Raw genomic sequence first — 12893 nt, 5'->3', positions numbered from 1 at the left:
TTTGTTCTAATTAAGCGCACCCGAAGTCCCATTTAACGACAATGTTAACATTATGTCACATAGCTCTGTAACCAAAGCACTTAGAGACCTAATTTTTATTTTATTTTGTTACTAGATGTATTGTTTAGTCCCGACTAGATTTTTGTAAAGTTAGAGTGAAGGTAACATTTATTTTAAAATTTTTGAAAATACTCTTAAAAAAACCCAAAAATGTTTAGATTTTATTTTTTATTTTACTTGCTTTTGTACATTTATTAGTAAAACTTTACGCGGGACTTGATATTATCTATCTACAACTACTGTAAAAATTTGGACCTTCTATCATCTAAGGATCCAGAGATATTTGACATCAAAAGTTAAAAAACCTAGTATTCAGGAAATTGCAAAAACACTAATAGGTTATAAAGAAAGCTACCGGTACCAGTGGCGTAACCAAGAAGGGTTTTTGGGGTTATAACCCCCATTGGGATGTACTTTGAGCTTAATTCATACCCCCCAGAGATCCTCCAGTAGTTTTAACCATCCTGCTTATGCCGTTGACCGGTACATGGTAAGTTGAGTGCGGATGTTCAAAAAACAAAATAATTTTGTAGCCATGGATATTTTCCACTATAATGTGTTATATTATATCGTTGGAAAGAGAAGATATCGGACAATAATTTTCAATCGTAACCCAAAAAAACTTAAAAAATCCAATTTTTGGACTTTGGCTGCTCGTAAGCATATTTTTTAGTTCTTTTACATTTCTTGTCTAGATTTGTTGTTTGCTTCACATTTCTGTTAAAATTTTATGGTATAGTATTTTTACTACAAAAGCGATATTACGTAGGTCAAAATTTTTGACGTAAGAGAACTGTCAAAACATTAGAATGTGACTTTTCTTATTGCCACGTTATTATAAAGTCACATTCTAATGTTTTGACAGTTCTCTTACGTCAGAAATTTTGACCTACGTAATATCGCTTTTGTAGTAAAAATACTATAAGTTCATTTATCCATTAGTCCTCTTCATGTGCTGTGCTCGATTATCCAGTGTTGGCTATAGTAATTTTGTTGACGGCAGCTTGGAAAAGGGATGCAAAGGATATGTTAAACCATTTTCTCAGGTTTCTAAGCCATGACGTTCTTCTTTGACCTAGCCCGCTTCTTCCGTCTACCTTGCCTTGTATTAGTAATTGGAGTAGGTATATTATATCTCTCTGGTTGGTGCGTAACATAGGCAAAATGTTTAAGTTTGTGATTTTTAACTGTTCTGATGACTTTTCGTAACTTTTCCCATCTGATGCAAAACAACTTAGTTACAAACTCTATCCACCCAACTCTGGATTCTCTCTGATACACCCAGATTTTTCAAAGGCTTCCAATTTCTTGAGAAGTGTATCTGTTAAAGTACAACTTCGACACCATACAAAAGAGTGGGGAACACAACATCTCACTAATCTAATTTTCAGACTTAAAGTAATTATTGCTTCTCTATATGTATTCTAATTTCTTTGCAAGTGTCCCAGTTCTGATTTAGATTTAAATTAAGCTAGGTGATACACTATACTGTTGGTTCTCTCCAGTTGTTCACCATAAGCTCTTACCACTTCCGGTTGTATTGGCGTTTTACTAACAACCATCACCTTTGTCTTTGCAGTGTTAGCAGAGTTTAGCTATAGATAAATAGATAATTTATTTGACTATTTACACAAAATGGTCTATAGCAAGTCATCAGTACATTATAAAAGTATAGAGCAAACAATACATTAAACATTTGAAAACATTAAAATAATATTTATGGTGTTACAGCTTTGGCAATCAACCTTCTTAATATTCTCCCAGTGTGTATAAGGACACATGGTCACGTTACAGCTTTGGCAATCAACCTTCTTAATATTCTCCCAGTGTGTATAAGGACACATGGTCACTATATACATAGATGATCTTTAATTTGGGTTTTAAACGCCGTAGTTGCGTTTATATTTTTAAATTTTTGAGGCGGTTTATTACCTATACCAGGGTTGGGCAAAACCCGGCCCGCGGGCCGGATCCGACCCTTTTGCTTACTTTATCCGGCCCATTGAGAAATCCCGCAAGCAATTTTTTTAAGAGCGTAATGCACTCATTTATTTCTAATCATAAGAAAACTAATAAGTATTTGTGAAAAATATAAACGCAGAATGAAATATTACATTATTACCGAGGGCCGAAAGTCCCTGAAAACTTCTTTAATGTTTATCACAGAGGTGAAAAAAAAGAGAAAATTTAGTGTGATTTTTAATTTCAAATTATGTCTTTCTCCTTTTAATGATGGTCAAAAGTTCTCTGTTCCTTTTCCATTCTGTGCAACACCCAGTGCCGGATTTACCACTAGGCCGCAAGCAAAAGGGGGCCGCAGCGTTTCGCAAAAAAAATTTTTTGGCAAAAAACTTGAATTTTAATTTTCGAAAGTCTAATTAAAATAACCAATGTTCATATCAAAAATAAATATTAACTCTTGCCAGGGTATAGGAGGCTACAGATTGCAGGTGGATTGTGGAAAGTTCTAGATAGGAATGTGATGAATTGATGTAGCTTGCACTGGCATACGGCAGGGGCCCCGTGTGATCACCTCCTTTCTTATCAAGGCGCCGGGATGACGGATGCGCCCCCCCCCACATCCATCGTCTCCGCTATTATATACAACATAGTATTTGTATATGTAACACATACAAATCTCTAAAGGAGTAGGTACGTATTGAGTCTGAGAGACAACCTTGATTCCTATGAACAAAGAGGAAAAGAGATATAATGCAAAAAACATACAAAAATAAAACAGATTATTGGCAAAATGAAGAGGACAATCAGGAAACAGAAGAAGAAACGGACTCTCGGGTGCAGAGAGCTGATTACTCACTCACCTTAAACTCTAAAATCAATGAAACTGAAGCGAAGCAAAACAAACCCAATAATACCTTTTATCTCAAAAAACGTTACAGAATCGGAGCTTGGAACGTCAGGACCATGTATGAAGCGTCAAGACTAGCGCAAGTAGTAAAAGAAATGGAAGAATTAAGGATACACATTATGGGGCTATCTGAAATAAGATGGCCTGGGCAAGGAGAGACAACAATATCAAACGGAGGAGTGCTGTTACACTCAGGAAACGATATAAAAGAAGACAGGAGGAATGGAGTTGGGATCCTTCTAAGTAAAGAGGCAAAAATAGAGGGCTAATAAAATGGCATCTTATATCAGACAGACTAATAGTAGCACAATTCAATTCTCAAATAAGAAAGATAACCATTATTCAATGTTACGCACCGACAGAGGTAAGCGCAGAAGATGAGAAAGAAAATTTCTACCAACAATTAACAGATACTATCGGAAAGGTGAACAAAGGAGATATACTAGTAGTCATGGGAGATCTGAACGCGAAAGTTGGCAAAGACAACAAGGGAGTGGAAACATGCATGGGAACACATGGACTAGGGAATAGAAACAATAATGGAGAGAAACTCATAGAACTTAGCCTAGAAAACAATCTTGTCATTGGAGGAACGATTTTTCCACACAAAGACTGCCACAAAATAACCTGGATATCACCAGATAATAAAACGCAAAATCAAATAGACCACATTTTGATTAATAAAAAATGGAGAAGTAGCCTTCTAGATGTACGAAATAAAAGATCAGCAGATGTAGGAAGTGATCACCACGTACTAATAGCAGAAATAAAAGTAAAAATTAAAGCAAAACGCGGGAGTAAACAATATAACAAACGAAGAAGATACAATATACAACGACTGAAAGACAGTGAAACCCAAAAAATATGGAGTAACAAAATAAAGTTGAACACAGAAACTGTAAACAACACACAGACAAATATAGCAAACAAATGGGAGATGATCAAAGAGGCCGTACACCAAACCGCACAATAAGAAGTGTTGGGCTACAACGAAGAAAAGAAATCAGAGTGGCTAAGTGATAACACATGGCAACTGATAAAAAAGAGGAAAGACTTAAAAGCCGAACTAAATAGAATACAAAAATTAGAAGATAGAATCAGAATAACCCAAGATTATGCAGATATACAAATAAACAAGTAAAAAAGAGCGCTAGAAATGACAAAAGAAAATGGACAGAGAAGATGGCGCGCTTAGCAGAAGAGGCAGCCGAAACAAATAATCAGAGAGAGCTATATAGAACCACTAAACGTCTTGCAAACAAGAACTTCAACAGTGACAAACCACTAAAAGACAAACAAGGACAACTGCTTACAACAACTGAAGAGCAAACACGAAGATGGCATGAGTACTATAGCGAGCTTATGACAGAAGAAGAAAATGAGCCGCCGTTCCAAGAGGGTAACGACGTAGAGCCAAATGAAAATGATCTAAGGATAAACGAGGAATTCCAACGAAAAAAGAAATAGCTGAAGCAATCCGGCACCTGAGGAACAACAAAGCAGCGGGAATGGACGATATCCCAGCAGAACTGTGGAAAGCGGACACTGAGAGAACCGTGGACCTAATAGCACCATTATTAGCAGATGTATGGACTGAAGAAATCCTACCTAAGGAATGGAATAATGGAATTATAGTCAAGCTTCCAAAAAAAGGGGACGTACAGCTATGCGAAAACTGGAGAGGAATAACGCTGTTATGTTCCATAAATAAAATATTAGCATTTATTGTTTATCAAAGAATCAACAATATAATAGACAAAACTCTCAGAAAAGAACAAGCGGGTTTCAGAAGGGGAAGATCCTGTATAGACCAAATCTCGACGGCAAGAATCATCATAGACGAAACTATAGAGAAGGACGCAGCCTTGATAATGGCCTTTATAGACTTTGCTAAAGCCTTCGACAGCATAAAACATACAGCCCTGTGGAAAATCTTAAGACTAAATAGATTACCTCCAAAGATCATTGGAATAATCAAAATGATGTATCAGCAAACAACATGTCAGGTATTGCATAAAGGGCAAATGACAGATAAAATACCAATTGAAGTAGGTTTAAAACAAGGTTGCATACTGTCACCTTTGCTCTTCAATATATGTCTTAATCATATACTGGAAAAAACAATTGAAAGAAAAAATGGGATCCCTTGGAACTACCTTCAGAATAAGAAACTAGCAGATATGGAATACGCAGATGATATCTGTTTCGTAGCGAACACAATAGATGATATGAAGAACATGTTAAGGAAGCTAGAGGTGAAATCGGCAGAAGTGGGTCTTAAAATCAACACGAACAAGACAGTAGAGATGAGAATAGAAGTAACTAACTGTGACAAACTATACATCAACCAACAAGAAATAAAACAGGTTCAAGAATTTTGCTACCTAGGCAGTATAATCAGTGCAAAAGATGGAGCTCAAGCAGATATTAAACAGAGAATACGAAAAGCACAACAAGCCTTTGGAGCCCTCGCAAATATATGGAGATCAACACAGATCAGCCAAAATACTAAAATAAGGCTATTTAATAGTAACGTGAAAACTGTGCTACTTTATGGGAGTGAAACATGGGCAATAACTGACGGAAATGTAAATAAAATCCAAGTTTTTGTAAATAGATGTCTACGTAAAATTCTAAAGGTATACTGGCCCAATATCATAACAAATGTAGCACTATGGAAAAAACCAAACAAGAACCCATCAGAACAACAATAAAGAGGAAAAGATGGAACTGGCTGGGACACACACTGAGGAAAGAAAATGCAGACATACCAAAACAGGCACTCAAATGGAATGCAGTAGGACGAAGAAGCAGATGACGCCCGACCAAAACATGGAGGAGTACCGTTGAAGAAGACCACAAAAGTATGAAGAAAACCTGGGGAGAAATAGCAACCATGGCCAGAAATAGAGGAGAATGGAGAAGCTTCGTGGATGCCCTATGCTCCTTCACGGAGTAACAGGATTGGATATATATATAAAATAATATTTATGGTGTTACAGCTTTGGCAATCAACCTTCTTAATATTCTCCCAGTGTATAAGGACACATGGTCACTACATAGATGATCTTTAATTTGGGTTTTAAACGCCGTAGTTGCGTTTATATTTTTAAATTTTTGAGGCGGTTTATTACCTATACCAGGGTTGGGCAAAACCCGGCCCGCGGGCCGGATCCGACCCTTTTGCTTACTTTATCCGGCCCATTGAGAAATCCCGCAAGCAATTTTTTTAAGAGCGTAATGCACTCATTTATTTCTAATCATAAGAAAACTAATAAGTATTTGTGAAAAATATAAACGCAGAATGAAATATGACATTATTACCGAGGGCCGAAAGTCCCTGAAAACTTCTTTAATGTTTATCACAGGGGTGAAAAAAAAAAGAGAAAATTTAGTGTGATTTTTAATTTCAAATTATGTCTTTCTCCTTTTAATGATGGTCAAAAGTTCTCTGTTCCTTTTCCATTCTGTGCAACACCCAGTGCCGGATTTACCACTAGGCCGCGGCCTAGGGCCGCAAGCAAAAGGGGGCCGCAGCGTTCCGCAAAAAAATTTTTTGGCAAAAAACTTGAATTTTAATTTTCGAAAGTCTAATTAAAATAACCAATGTTCATATCAAAACTAAATATTAACTCTTGCCAGGGTATAGGAGGCTACAGATTGCAGGTGGATTGTGGAAAGTTCTAGATAGGAATGTGATGAATTGATGTAGCTTGCACTGGCATACGGCAGGGGCCCCGTGTGATCACTTCCTTTCTTATCAAGGCGCCGGGATGACGGCCGGATGCGCCCCCCCCCCCCCATCCATCGTCTCCGCTATTATATACAACATAGTATTTGTATATGTAACACATACAAATCTCTAAAGGAGTAGGTACGTATTGAGTCTGAGAGACAACCTTGATTCCTATGAACAAAGAGGAAAAGAGTTGTCTAAAAGTGAAACCTATATTCTTCAAATAAAAAGACGCCCGAAAAGAAAAGCTCTCCCTGGCCCTGGCGAAGACAAAGAAGATGAATCCACTGAACCCAACTTTAGTGGCAAAGAATATCTACTTAATTAAGAAGATTAATACATTCAATGTTACAATAATTGACAGGCTTTATTCAGAATTGAATGAAAGGTTTATTTCAGTCTTAATGAAGAATTTGGATTTTTAACCAACTTATCGTCAATTTCTAATGAAGAAATCAAGGGAAAAACTTCTATTTTGGCTAAAAAGTATCGACATAGATGGTGACTTTGAACAAGAGTGTGTACAGTTCAAAGGCTTTGTTGAAGGTATATTTTATGAAGAAACAGAACCTCATGATAACAACATTACCAAGCCTCCGAGGAATACACTTTTAGAGTATCTGAAACTCATTCGTGAAAAACAGTTAACTTATTTTCGAATATGGACACGGCTTTGCGCATTCTACTATGCATGGTGACATCTAATGCATCTGGAGAAATACGATTCAGCGTGTTAAAAAGAATCAACAACTACTTGAGGAACTCGACTTCTGAAGAAGATTCTAGATTATCTAGTTTGGCTAGTTCTATTTCAAATTCTGAGCTTTTTCAAGCCATAGACTTTATATAACGATTTGATTAAAGATTTTGCAGTTAAAAAAGATAGAAAAGTAAGTGTTTAGAGTTTAGATATGAGATTTATTATGAGTATGGAGTGGTGTAAGTGTCAATGTTAATCACTAATCCAACTTTATCCAAATTAAGAACATTACATTGACGTTTTTCAGTATAAGAGAATAATGTGAGAATTGAACGATCTAAAAGTATATTTTTTGTATTCTTAATACTTTTATTTTTTAGTGCCCTAGCCTATTACTATTACAGTTCATATTATTTTGCTTGTTATTTTACTTATAATGTCTTTTTAACTTTTCAACCTTTCGTTGTCACCTGTACTTTTACCCCCGAATGAAACAAATGTTATTTAATTTTAACAATTAACTGCAATACTAATTTATAATATACAGTGCTAGTCAAAAGTCCGTACCCCCCCTCTTATTTTTTGAACGGTTATACCTATAATAGTGAAATTTGGAGGGAGGAAATAAACCTTAGAATATAAAAAACCAGGAAGGAGTACAATGCGAACTGACTTCTTGCCAGGAAGGAGGTTGCAAATGGCGATCAGCTGTCAGATTTGCTTTCTATCTCCAGTGACGTACCTTTGAAAGAGGGAAGAAAATAAATTCTTAACGATTTTATTACATCTTTTATGTTAAACAAACAGCTATAGATCAAGAGAAAATACGTATTAATATAATATTTTGTTGAAAAGTCAGTTAAATAACATTTTATTATACTAATAACTTCAGTTAATTGATTGCATATACAGGAGCTTTACCCGATGGTACGCCTATGCAAACAGCTGATCCAATACACAAACACCTTCTATCTCGTTGACAAAAACTTATGAGTCATCCACAGACGTTCAAGATGGCCGGTTCCGCTAGAAATTTTAGGTGTTGTTAATATATGACAGACTCCTTCCTGTTTTTTTATATTCTAAGAAATAAACGGACGTAAGCTTCTCAACTAGTCATGACAGGTGACATAATAGTGACAGATGACGTTACAGAGCCACTGTGACCGATAATTTTAAATGGGACCTTATGGCAAGTGATACCTTGTTTGAAAGGTATTCAAAATACCTATTCAGTCATACTAATTTTTTTGAGTTTAAGTTGATTTTGATTTTGGTGAATAAATTAAATAAACATAATATTATAGTTTCGCATTTAATTAATAAAAATTCAAATGTCCGCCTATAGTTTTTTTGTCAAAAAAGTTGACGTTTTTCAATTCTCTAGTAGTTTTTACGACAACATCAACCTTTTTGACAAGTAGCCATAGTTGGAATTTAGAATTTTTATTTATTAAATGCGAAACTACAATTTTATATTATTTCATTTATTCATCAAAATTAGCTTAAACTCAAACAAAATTAGTTGGTCTGAATAGGTATTTTCAATACCTTTCAAATGATGTGTCACTTGTCATAAGATCCCATTTAAAATTATCTGTGACAGTGGCGCTGTAAAGTCATCTGTCACTATTACGTCACCTGTCATAACTAGTTAAGAAGCTTACGTCCGTTTATTTCCTCCCTCCAAATTTCACTATTATAGGTATAATCGTTCAAAAGATACGAGGGGGGTACGGACTTTTGACTAGCACTGTATAATAAGTTTAGCAATATTAATAATTTTACGAATAACTGCTGTTTGCTAACTTTTTGAATTATGTATTTTCTGTCAATATAGACATTGTTGTTAGAGCTGTTTTGGGGTTTTAGCCAAATTTGTAAACCAAGATTATTTAATTAGTGAATACAACATTTCCCCCTATTTATGTACCTACCGTAATCAAATAGAACATGAGTGGTATTTCTATTCATTTATGTTATGCTTTGTATGTTATACTAATTTTAAAAAGTAAAATTAAAATAAACGTTATGTATTAATATGAAATGTGCTTTATGCTTTAATTACATAATCGTGAAGTTATAGGGGGCCGCTCAAGGTAATTTGGCCTAGGGCCACAAGTGCCCTAAATCCGGCACTGGCAACACCATTTCGTTCGTAATATGATCGGTCCATGGTATTTTCATAATTCCCCTAAAAAGCCACATCTCAAAAGCTTGCAGCTTTTTCATTAAGTTAGCATTGACAATCCAATAAAGAAGAAGAGAGTGGACATAACATTTTTATTATTATCCCGTTTTTTTTTCTAGCGTTCTCCGGTTGCCAGTTTCCAGCTTCGTCCGTCGTTGCATTCGTCAGGGTGAAGGTTCCTTTCCGACATTGCCTTCTGAATGCCGCCTAGTCAGGATTGTTTCGGCCTTCCTCTCTTCCTTCTTTCCCTTGGCGTCCATTTTAAAATTTGTTTTGGTAGCCTGTCGTCGTCCATTGACGTCGTACATAACCATACCAGATCAGTGGTCTCCTTTGAATTTCGTATATGATGGTTGACTTGACATAACATTTTACCATCCGATATATTAGATTTGCAGATTGAATCTTTGGTTACTCAGAAATTTCCTCCTCTTCAAAAAGGCTGCTCTTGATTACTATATTCTCGATCGAATTTCTGAAGTTTATTTTTTATCTGGATCCTTATTGTTATGGCTTAATATAATGGACCATATTAATAATTTCGTAATTTTACTGGGAACAAATTGTTCGCATGTACACACCAGAAAGACAATTGATTATTATTATAACAGTTAAGTGTCTTTCTCCAAATGCTTTAAAATGATTTTATAGTATTTTTGTCAAAAAAAAATTCGTGGGCAGAGAAAAACCTCCACCAAAAACATTAGCGTACATACTGGGTATAGTCCTCCGGCCCGGGAGACATTTTAAAAATTTCATTTTGGCCCGCGCTTAAAAGTAGATATTTGCCCACCCCTGACCTATACAGTAGTCAACCACAAACAGTAGATGACTTCCTACTTATTTTTAAATGTCATCGGTATATATGGTACTACAAACTGTCTCTTAAATATCCTTGTATTGTGCGAGTGAATATCACTGTTACATAAAAAAGTTCTTTTATTCTTATGGATTAGTATCAGTAATTCGAAAATGTAAATTCCATACACTGTTATTGAACCCAGGCAACCAAGTGACGTCATATAACGTTGAGGAAACGTCAGTTTTTTGTTGAATATAACACGTGTTTGAACATTACGTCATATAGACGTCTTTTGTAGGTGATTTTAAATACGTAAGATTAATGACGTTAAAATTACGTTTAAAAAACGTTTTAATTTCAGACAGCCTAAGTCTGACGTCACAAAATTGGGAGGAGCTTGCTTGTTTTTATTGACTCCAAATAATTTCGTTTAGGTATAACGCTAAATATTCATAAGAAATTTCTCATTTATTGTTTGCGCGGTTTGTGTCTTGTGTGATAAAATAAGACTTTTCATTTAGATGTAGTTGAAGAAACATGTTAATTAAGAGATTTTTATGCGTTCTTGCTCAGTGAGTTAGTTTAATGCAGTAATTCTTCTTGACAACTTTGAGATTATGTTTATTTGTTTTTAATTAAGCGTTAAATGAAGATATTAAGACAGCGTTAAATTAAGATATCAAGTATGCTGGAAAATAAATTATTTATTAGTTTCATATATATGTTGTTTCAGTTTTGACACAGTAAGTAGGTATATATAACTAGTGAAAATTTTATAATGTGAGGGCTGGTGCAATCATGCAGAATCAATGTTGCTTCTAGCGCACAAGCGACAAGCGATCTTAAACAAGTGGTAGTATATCTTCGACACATGGGACGTAGGCCTATAGGTTTCATGTTACCTATTTTTATACTATTTTGAAACATCTGAAAGAGGTCACTTTTTGAAAGTATTAAAGACGTGATTTTACCGTCGTATAAAGGTCGTCATATTTTTGACGTTTGAAAATCGTCACAATTATGACGTCAAATCGATGAGACAAATACACGTGATTTTCAACGTCAGTACTACGTCATAGAAACACGTCAATTGGTCATTTTTATGACGTGTTAACTACGTTATAAAAACGTCGTTTGGTTGCCTGGGAAGTTCTTAAAATAGGCCTCTGCAAGAATAACCATACGAAACACCCGCAATACATATCACAATACGCTTTTGGGTCTTGAAAATATCCTTTATACTAGGATAGAGCTACCCCAGAGAGTTATACCATAACCATCGTGGACTGTTTCTTATAGTAATGGCGAGAGTTTTTATTTGTGAATCTCACCCCACCGTGGCGAAAAGGGGTTAATTATTCCCTTTTGCCCAATTGGACATCGGTGAATATTTTTGGACCACACACGACGTCCTGGGAGAAGAAGAGTTTGTCCTTCGATATTAAAAATAGTGAACTTTAGGGCAACTGTTCTACGATTTATTTGGTCTGGCTTTAAAGTTACTAATAAACACGAGAGGGTTGTGCAGAGTAGAAAAATAAAAATATTAAGCGACAAAACATTTATTAACCCGGCATCCGACAGGGGGTGTAGTACACCCCAACAATACTTAAGAGCTTAAAACATAAGGAAATTTTGCACAGGGCCACAGCGGCTAGGGCTAGATAGCTTTCTATTGTATAATCATCCACGCGATGACACATAGTTTTAGTAGTCGTCAGTTTAGTTTCTATAAAGCAATTTTTAAACAGAAAGAGACTAAGTTTTCACTCTAATGGCATACAAAACAACATAATGCTATTCTACACCCCACCAGAATGAAAACAATGGGAACCTTCTCTGGTTACACCTCCGAGGCTTCTACAATTTGCAAGCCATACGGATGCTGAGACTAAGGAAGATGAGGGAATTCTACAATTTACAATTCACGTCCCATCTGCTCAGCGTGGTAAAGTTCCAACGAGAATGGTTCCCTTCATACTCCAATGAGAGTAAATGTAAATCAAAAATGAATAACCATTTTCAATTCCGTTGCAAAACGAAAATACAGCCGAACCATATTCTAGTCCAATCAGAGAGTGCAGCAAGCACCTCTACCGGTTTCGAAACTTATTAAGGCCCCGTCTCACCATCAAATAATTGACAGTTATTTGATCAAACTTGACAGTTAGTGACACAAAGTGACAGTTAGTATGTATAGTTTGTGTCACTAGTCAAGTTTGATCAAATAATTGACAGTTATTTGATCAAACTTGACAGTTAGTGACACAAAGTGACAGTTAGTATGTATAGTTTGTGTCACTAGTCAAGTTTGACTGTCAAGTTTGATCAAATAACTGTCAATTATTTGATGGTGAGACGGGGCCTTTAGTCTCTCATCAGGAGGCATCATCTCAATTTTTAATCATTTAGATTGGAGCCAAACGACATGAAATTTGCCCAAAGGTATAACAACGGTATAACACTCCCCTAGACCTCCGACCTGACCCCGACTTTGCCCGAACTGCTCCGCGTTACGCTATTTTTCGGACCTTG

The sequence above is a fragment of the Diabrotica virgifera genome, chromosome 1 (genome assembly GCF_917563875.1).
Source record: "Diabrotica virgifera virgifera chromosome 1, PGI_DIABVI_V3a".
Taxonomy (NCBI): domain Eukaryota; kingdom Metazoa; phylum Arthropoda; class Insecta; order Coleoptera; family Chrysomelidae; genus Diabrotica; species Diabrotica virgifera.
The sequence above is the reverse complement of the archived record's forward strand: the minus strand, read 5'-3'. Positions refer to the sequence as shown.